At 35.9% G+C, this 8,791-nt stretch overlaps 1 long non-coding RNA gene across 1 annotated transcript in view; it reads right to left on the bottom strand.

The window, feature by feature from the left end:
* Window positions 1-3,128: 3,128 nt before the first annotated feature.
* LOC121081251 overlaps window positions 3,129-8,791 on the bottom strand; it is a 328,189-nt gene continuing 322,526 nt past the window's right edge. The window contains exon 3 of the long non-coding RNA XR_005825623.1: window positions 3,129-3,236. This is a non-coding gene — a long non-coding RNA (uncharacterized LOC121081251). The remainder of the gene's footprint in view (window positions 3,237-8,791) is intronic.

The raw sequence follows: 8,791 nt of genomic DNA, 5'->3' as shown, positions 1-8,791 counted from the left end.
TAATGCTTTGAAGCAGTGAGTGTTTAAACATGATTTTTGCTGTAGTAAGCAATGATGTGTTTGCGTGCATGTAGGCTGCTTGCTAATCTGACTGACATTATTTGAATGCTAATGCTTTATTAGGGAACAGAAAGTCAGATTTAAATTGCCTTAAAAAGAGAAATGCAGAGTCAAACTACAGTGGTTTGGGAGTTTTGTAGACAGATCTGAAATAAAACATAGGGAGAGGGGTTTTTATACAATGTTTACTTGCATGTTTGATTTGTAATGTTATCAATGAACACAGAAGTTCTTTCCTGTGAATTGCTGCAAACATTCCCCAGCAAAGGAAGCCAACTAAACTTTCCTTCAGAAAGAATTCAATCAGCAGGTATACATCTATGGATAATAATATGTATTTTTATATGAAAATAAGAATACCACAAAGGGAAGAAGAAACCTAGCAGCTTTAAGAGTGTTGATTTTAGATTTCATTATTTATATATTTTAATTTTGGGGTCAAAAGGGGCTGTAGAAAGATGAGGTGCAGAGACAAGAATGTTTCCTCCCATTTTTTGTTCCAAAAACAATTCCAAACTACTTTGGTGCAAGTGACATACGATCTATTCCAGCATATTTAGATTAAAACAACATAATCTTTGTGACTGCTGTTGCATTCAGTGTAAATAAATTAGCAAATGTTTCTAATTAAACATTTGTTTCTGAATTTGGATATTTGAACATTACAAAAAATTTACAGGAGGTTTATACACAAAATATAAAATCTAATCACAGCTAAGGAGAGTTCTTCAGAGATAAAGGAAAACCTTACTCCCTCCCCCAGTACCTGTGGATAAATTGACAAATTAATACTTTTTTAAAATTATTTAAATTAGTTAATTTTGCTATTTGTATCAATCCTGACATTTTTAACTCTCACACATAAGCAATTAACAGAAGCAATAATACTCATTTCATGAATAGCTAACATTTTATTACAGAATTTTGTTACTAGTTCCTCCTTTACATTATCTACGATCCAGATAGAGAACACTGGCAGCATAGACAAGACCATTGCTCTCCCAGTTTCAATACTACGCTGTACCAGACTTTAGCAACTAAGTAGTTAACAGATCAAGCACTGCTCATGGCAGTGCAATAAATAAGAGTTTCACTATTGCTAGTAGCAGACCACAGGCTTTGTGCTCATTTTGCAAGCTTTCAGAACCGAAGTTTGTCAGTCTTAACTCTGTCTAAAGCTGCCCTGACCTGCCTGAAGCTGTATTTTAACTTGTTTAGATGTGATTTTTTTCTCATGACCACCTTGCTATGCCTGACCTGCTGTACTTTCATGTTTTGGTTTGGGGTATTTTGTTTTGGTTTTTGTTTTTGTAGGGTATAATCATAATTTTTAATAGATGACAATAACAAGTAGGTATTCTGTATAGAAAATGTCAACAGCTTTAAAGTAATTGTTTGGTCAGAAGGGCTTTCTAGTGCAAAGCAGGGGCCTTGGAAATGGAGTACATGGTGTTGTGTGGGGGAGCACAGGCAGTAAATGACAAGAAAAGAAGTTCAGTCTGGTACTTGAGACCCTAAAGTTACGAAGAACTCACCAATGTTCAATTAAAGAAGTGCAGATATGTATCAATCATGAGTTTCAAAAAGCCTAAAAAACCATACAGATAGCACACTCTGTACAGTCAGTTCAGATGTAATATGGACTAGCAGGCCAATGAAGAAATAGAAAAATGTAAAAAGTTTTAGGAAATGGAAAAATGATGCCAAGTAAATCCTAGATTGAGTAGGAAGAAATGTTCTACGTCAACATCATACTCATTCCACCAAAGAAGTTGGGATGTTGACTGCTTACCATAGCTTACCCTAAACTCCAGACCAAAACCACCAATCTTGGAACTTATGGGAACAGTGACAAACAGATAGATACTACGAGTGTGTGCATAGCACTTTCAACTGAATTATTATTATAGAGACCTCTTCTGTGTTACTTTTTTTTATTTACTCTTCAGAACAGAACAGAACAGAACAGAATAGAATAGAATAGAATAGAATAGAATAGAATAGAATAGAATAGAATAGAATAGAATAGAATAGAATAGAATAGAATAGAATAGAATAGAATAGAATAGAATAGAATAGAATAGAATAGAATAGAATAGAATAGAATAGAATAGAATAGAATAGAATAGAATAGAATAGAATAGAATAGAATAGAATAGAATAGAATAGAATAGAATAGAATAGAATAGAAACACTATTTCAGCTGGAAGGGACCTAAACCAATCACCTAGTCCAACTGCTTGACCAATTCAGGGCTGACCAAAAGTTAAAGCATGTTTTCAAGGGCATTGCCCAAATGCCTTTTAAACACTGGCAGCCTTGGGACATCAAGATACAGGAGTTCATGAATAATAAAAAACCTAAGACTACAATCATGAGAAGTGTGCTTTAATGCTTCTGGTGCCTTCCACATATTTTCATTAAGATGTTCTCTGCAGATTTTTTTTTTTTTTTGTTATGTTTGTGTATAACTCCTGTACTTTGTGGCTTTAGCACTGCTGTCACTTTAGCTCCAAGCACATGAAGGATAACTTGTGGGACTCCCTCAAAGATCATCTTTGGACAACCAAGGCTTCTAACTCTGCCCTTCATCCACAATTCTCTCCCACGTCTTCTTCCATGAGAAATGCAACAGGAAGGAAGGTCCATTTAATTAACATTCAAATAATTTTCCTTACTTTTTTTAACCTGTTGGTCTTCTACATCAAACCAATTACTATTTATCTATATTTTCTTGATCACTGAACATATACATATATTTTTATATTTTATGTTTATGCTTTGTAATAATTTGTCTTTAATTTAAGGGAGTGTTTTCAGTTGTCTACAAAGGAAGAGGAATCAGAATGAGATGTCATTAGCTTTGCAAAATAACATTATGAAGAGATGAAGTTACGTACTAATTTAAAGACGTTGTTTAAATGAGAAATTTAATTCCACAATATGAGAAACTAAAGTGCTCTACAGTGCCTTAGAAACTATTTTTAATCCATGTTCCTTGTTAGAAATCAGTAGGCTTTGTAAATTTAGTCTGAAATGAACCTCCGAATATGTAGGACTTCACTTACTTGGAGTTGAGGCTGATAAGCTCTTCCACAGCTGGCGCCAACATTCCGTCACTCAAATTCTTAACTAGATTGTAAAGGGCCAGGAATGCAGTTGCTTTTTGCTCCCACCTGGAAGAAAATATTGTGTCAGTTACTTTTTTTCACGGTCTTCCAAGCACAATAAGACATTGATTACATTTTCTTTGCCTGTCACATTAGGGGTTCATCAGAACACCCATAAAACGGATGGAAACAGAAACTATTACACTCTTTGAATACCTCCTTGAATGTGTGATACAACATGTATAAATAAATGCTCTAAATAATATTTCATTTTGCTATAAAAAGTTTTTTAAAAAATTACTGTTATATGAATTTGTAACTGTTAAATCTACATAAAATATTTATATATGGTATGCATTTTTAAATGCTGGTACTGAAGAAAGTAAAATCAGGACATGTAACGTTAGAAAACAGAAGTCTTTCAGATCAAAGGAATTTAATTTAGGTATCCAAATAATGAAGATCCATGTTTATTTTGATCTTAGGGTACTATTTTTTCTAATTTTCATCACCTTATTATGGTCTTCAAAATTATGACAGACTATTTTTAAAACAGAAGGTTAATGAAAAAGCCTTTCAATTTTAAATTGCTCTCTGTCACCTTTGAAAGGTCATGGAGATAAAAAGAAGTTCCAACTGACTAAAACCTGATAAATATTATATCCAGCTACCAAAATAGGTGAAAAGGAAGATTCAGAAAAGCATAGTCCAAACAGTTTCACTTTAGTTCCCAGTAAAAATCATAGAAGAGGTCCTCATGAAAGCTATTTGCAGGTACAAGAAGGCCAAGCGGCAGTGGGCATGGGTGCAGAAGCACGTACAGCAGCATGTTGATCACCCAGGAAAAAGCAGTGTCCTCTGCTCCCCCTGAGCTTCTAGCACCTGGTAGAACTAATGCAGCCACACAGACTGAGCTCCTGTCCAAGCACAAAACCATCCAGATTTCCAGCTGTTGTATGTGTGAAGGGTTATTCCTGGAGTCAGAGACCAAGCAAGCCTATGTGGAGGTGTGACCAGACTGCAGCTGCAGGAGGAGGTGGGAAGACTGAGGAATATTTGGGCGTCTGAGAAGGAGATTGATCAATGGAGCTGCACTCTGCCATCCCTGATGCATTGCAAGCCAACACAGCATGGCCACTAAGAAGGGAGGTCCAAGATCTGTTTTGTGCCAGGAAGAAGGCAGGGTTAAAAGGGGTAAGGAGGAGTGGAAGAACGTTACCACATGGAGTCATAAAAGAAACATTTCCTTGTCCTCCATAACTTTACAGAATAGGTATAAGACCCTGAGTATGGTGGATGAAGTGCATAATGAGATAGAGGAGGAACCTATGCAAGCAGACGTTTCAGAATGACCAAACCCTCACAACAAAATCTCATTAAAACCAGAGCCAAGAAGAAATAACAGTGAGTTATGGTCATTGATGATTCCCTTCTGTGTGGAACAGAAGCACCTGTTTGCAGACCAGATCCTCTTTTCAGGGTAGTCTGCTGCCTCCATGAGGCATGATTAAGGGAGGTCACCACAAGACTGAAAATCTCAGTGCAACCGCCAGACGACTATCCATTCCTGCTCTTTCACATGGGTACTAATGTTGCCACAGCAAAAAGCCTGCGACTGATTAAAAGATAATTTATTATTTTGATGGTAAAATATCATAATGGTAAAATTCCAGACAGTTCTGGCCTTGAATTCCATGAGGCAGAGAAGTACAGGAGACATATGACAATTAACTAAATACTGAATTATCAACAGAGGCTAAGGAGTAGAAATCTCGTCTCTTCTATTGCTCCTAACTTGAAATTGGAAAACTTGTGCAGCAGTAACACCATGAGACCTTTCTCCCACACTTAGACAGCTGGAACCATCTGGGTAAGTGTTTTCCATTCCAGTAAAGCAAGTAACCAATGTCTTAGAATTTCTTTTTCTTCTTAAATTCTTATATTTGCTTTTAATTTACTTCATATTTGCATATACCCTTTCATGGCTCTCTCCTCCTCCTTTTTCCTGGAACTCTGTTTCCCTTTCCCTTAGACTCCAACTCTACGCATTTCAGCCTCAGGAAACCTATGAGCACTTTCACCACCTTCCAGCCAATAAGCCTAGCAATATCTTTTTTTTTTCTTTTTTCTGACATGGATGTAATTGGCCCAAAGTTATTTGTGCCCATATTTTGCAGTTGTTATCAGCTGGGAACAGAAGAAAACATCACTTTGGCTCCTGAATGAAAGCAACAGATAAACATGAAGCTTTGAGCTGAGCTGTCTGCAACTTCCATTAGACAGTACAGGAGCACTGCACATTATTGGTTCTCGCCTCTATTATCTATACTGTAATTCTGTGCCAGGAGGGCTACAATATTTATATTTTCTTGGAAAATGGGCCAATATATAGTTGACAATGTTAAGAAGGTTTAAGCTTCAGCACTGACATTTACATATATGCTTTTGGACACGATGTGTTCCAAAGTATTAAATTCAGACTTAAGATGCTGCTGAACAAACATAAGCTAGACACTAACAGAAGGCTTGTGAGAAGAAGTAGTGTCTCTTATTATATCTAGAACTGGAAAAAAATTACAAGATACTGCCATAAAAGTCCTTCTTCAGGTCAAAAGAATATCAGGAAGAAGAATTCAGGTGTGCTAGATGTCATATGGGACACTGATATAATAGCTTGTGTGAAAATTACTTACTAAAATCACAAGATATGATACAAAATCCTGCCTCAGCCATCACAGAAACAATACACCAGTGATCATTCCTAAGAAATGTTGACACCATACTCACGATTCCTGAAGGTGGGAAAAATTACTTCCCAAATTCTTCTTAGTAGTATCAATTAAATTAAAAGTAAAATTATTGGTAAAAATGACATGGTATTCTTTTAGCTTCTATAAATAGTGGCAATAACACAGCGTTCAGGAAGCCTTAGCTGATTTCATTCAACAGAAAGGATGTGTATATATGATGTTGATGACTTACCTTTAAAAAAATGAAACCCCTTTTCTATTTCTCTTTATTAACACATTTGGGATATGACCCTACATTATACAGTTTGTTCATTTGAAAAACTCATCCACATTTACAATTACTTAAGTCATTTCAATGTTAATACTTCATTTATTCTGCATCTTTTATCTGTGTTTATGATCTCCAGGTATGTTTATGTGGAGACAGTTCATGTTTCTATTCTATTTTATTATGCAAAGGTAAACAATATCAGATTAATAGAACAAATAACATCAAATTAGTAAAACAATTAGTATAAACACACATCATATCTTTAGTTACTATCCCTGAAAATGACACATTAAAAATATTTTTTTCTTCCCCCGTGATGGAATATTTATTACTTTTTATATTTTTGATACCTTGTTTCTCTCTTTAGTTTAAAAGCATGAAAACATTTGCCATTGGATCATTTCCTACAGACACAGTAATACATATTAAAAACAAAACAAAGAGGGAAGAAGAAAAAGAAAAAACATGCTCTTAAATGAAGCCTTTTTAGTTCTTAAAGCTTTGTGTAGGTTAAGTTTATGAGTTTTTATCAACGATGTTGTAACTACACCATAAGCATGGCACTGAACAACTAGAGAAGAAAGAAAAATATTAAAATACCCTTAATTTCTGTCAGCACTTGATCACCATGATCCTGTTTCTAAGTGTACAACATGTATTTTTAACAGACAATACTAAAATTAAAAAAAAAAAAAAAACAACAAACCACCAAACAAAATAAAGTGAAACTCACAGACATAAACTTCACTTATTATCTTTATATATAACATGAATTCCAGATTTTTTATTGACAACGTCAGCGTAAGATATTTGCATTACAGAGCATGGTAATACATGAAAGGCTTTTCTATTACTATTACCTCTTTATATTATCTGTCACTGTCCCTTTATAAAAAATTGTATTTATCAGCAGAAAGTCATATACCCTGTTCTCTACTCTGTGGAAAGAATCATAAAGAATCTCTTCTACTGTAGCACATCTTCAAGACAGCATGAGATTATTGATCTCCTGCTGCCCCCAAAGATGTAAACTCTGTATCCTACTGAACTCTCAAAAAAAAAAATAAATCTCCAAGCTTTCTTGACTTAAGGAGAAGGTTCTCATCAGCTGCAATAGCTTTTAGATAGGATCACAAGTTCTCAATCCACAAGAGATGCCATACTTGAGACTGAGAGAAACTTGACAAAAACATGAGATTTTAGCCAGGACAATGCAAAGAAAGCAAATCTCTCATACATCCTCACTAACTGCAAGATCTTAATAAATATGTTGACCCTGTTGCCAGAACTTACAGTGACTGAGATTCTCACATTCTACTTTGTGCCAAAGAGATAAATTTCTTATGTAAAAATAAAAGAAAGGCATCTTCTAAGATGCACTTTGAGAAATTGTAAGAGCTGATTTCTGAGCACAGATTCTTACTTCTCTGCCTGTTCCCAAATTTCAATAGTTTATTTACTGCTTGAAATCAAAATTAACTAGGATTTTATAGAGAAAGATGTTGATCATGTTTTTCAACACTTTTGTCATAATAATGCAAAAATAGTCATAATTATAAAATTTTTTCTGCCTGCTCTATTTTTTAAGTTCCTGTTTTCATAATCCATTTAATGTTTAAGAAAGGGCAAAATATACTGATAGCAGCTGTTATAGAAGTGAGAAAAATGTGACAGAAACAGGCCTACAGACCTGGTGATCAGTGCAGAAGGAGGAGGAGGAGGAGGTGCTCCAGGCAGTGGAGCCTCTGTTCCTCTGCAGCCCATGGAAAAGACCATGGCGAAGCAGGTTGTACCCCTGCAGCCCATGGAGGACCACACTGGAGTAGATATCCATGCTGTAGGCCATGAAGGACTCCACACCACAGCAGGAAAACATGACCTAAAGGTAGCTGGACACTGTGGAAAGACCACACAGGAACCTGCAGAGAGAAGCCCATGCAGGAGCAGGTTTTCTGGCAGGACCTGCAGCACATGAGGGACTCATGCTATAGCGGTCTGTTCCTGAAGGACTATACTCCACAGAAAGACACATGTTGGAGCAGTTCTGGAAGGACTGCAGCCATGGAAAGGACCCACACTGGAGTAATTAATGAAGGGCTGTATACATGGGGAGGATCCCATGCTGGAGCAGGGGGAAAGGATTGGAAGGAAGGCAAGGCAGAGATGAAGTATTATGAACAGACCATAGCCCCCATTTCCCATTCCCTTGCATTGCTCAGGGTGGAAGGTGATAGAAGAGTCAGAAGCGAAGTTCGGGCAGAAGGTAGGCATGGGGGAAAAATATTTTTAGTTTTGTTTTAATTTCTTACTATCCTATTCTATTTTTATTTGACAATAAATTAAATACATTTTCTCCAAGTTGGTTCTGTTTTGCCTGTTGACAATAACTGGTCAGTGATCTCTTTATCTCAACTAATGAGGATTTCCATCTAATTTTTTTTCTCCTCCTGTGTTTAGGAGGGAGAGTAAGAGAGTGACTTGGTGAACATCTGAAAGTCAGCTAAGGTTAACTCATCACAGAAACATCTCATTTTTAGGAATGACAGTTACTTTTTTCCTTATGAAAAAAAATGTAAATGGGGGATGTTATGAAAAGTGAA

The sequence above is a fragment of the Falco naumanni genome, chromosome Z (assembly GCF_017639655.2).
Source record: "Falco naumanni isolate bFalNau1 chromosome Z, bFalNau1.pat, whole genome shotgun sequence".
In the NCBI taxonomy this organism is placed as follows: domain Eukaryota; kingdom Metazoa; phylum Chordata; class Aves; order Falconiformes; family Falconidae; genus Falco; species Falco naumanni.
The sequence above is the reverse complement of the archived record's forward strand: the minus strand, read 5'-3'. Positions and strand labels throughout refer to the sequence as shown.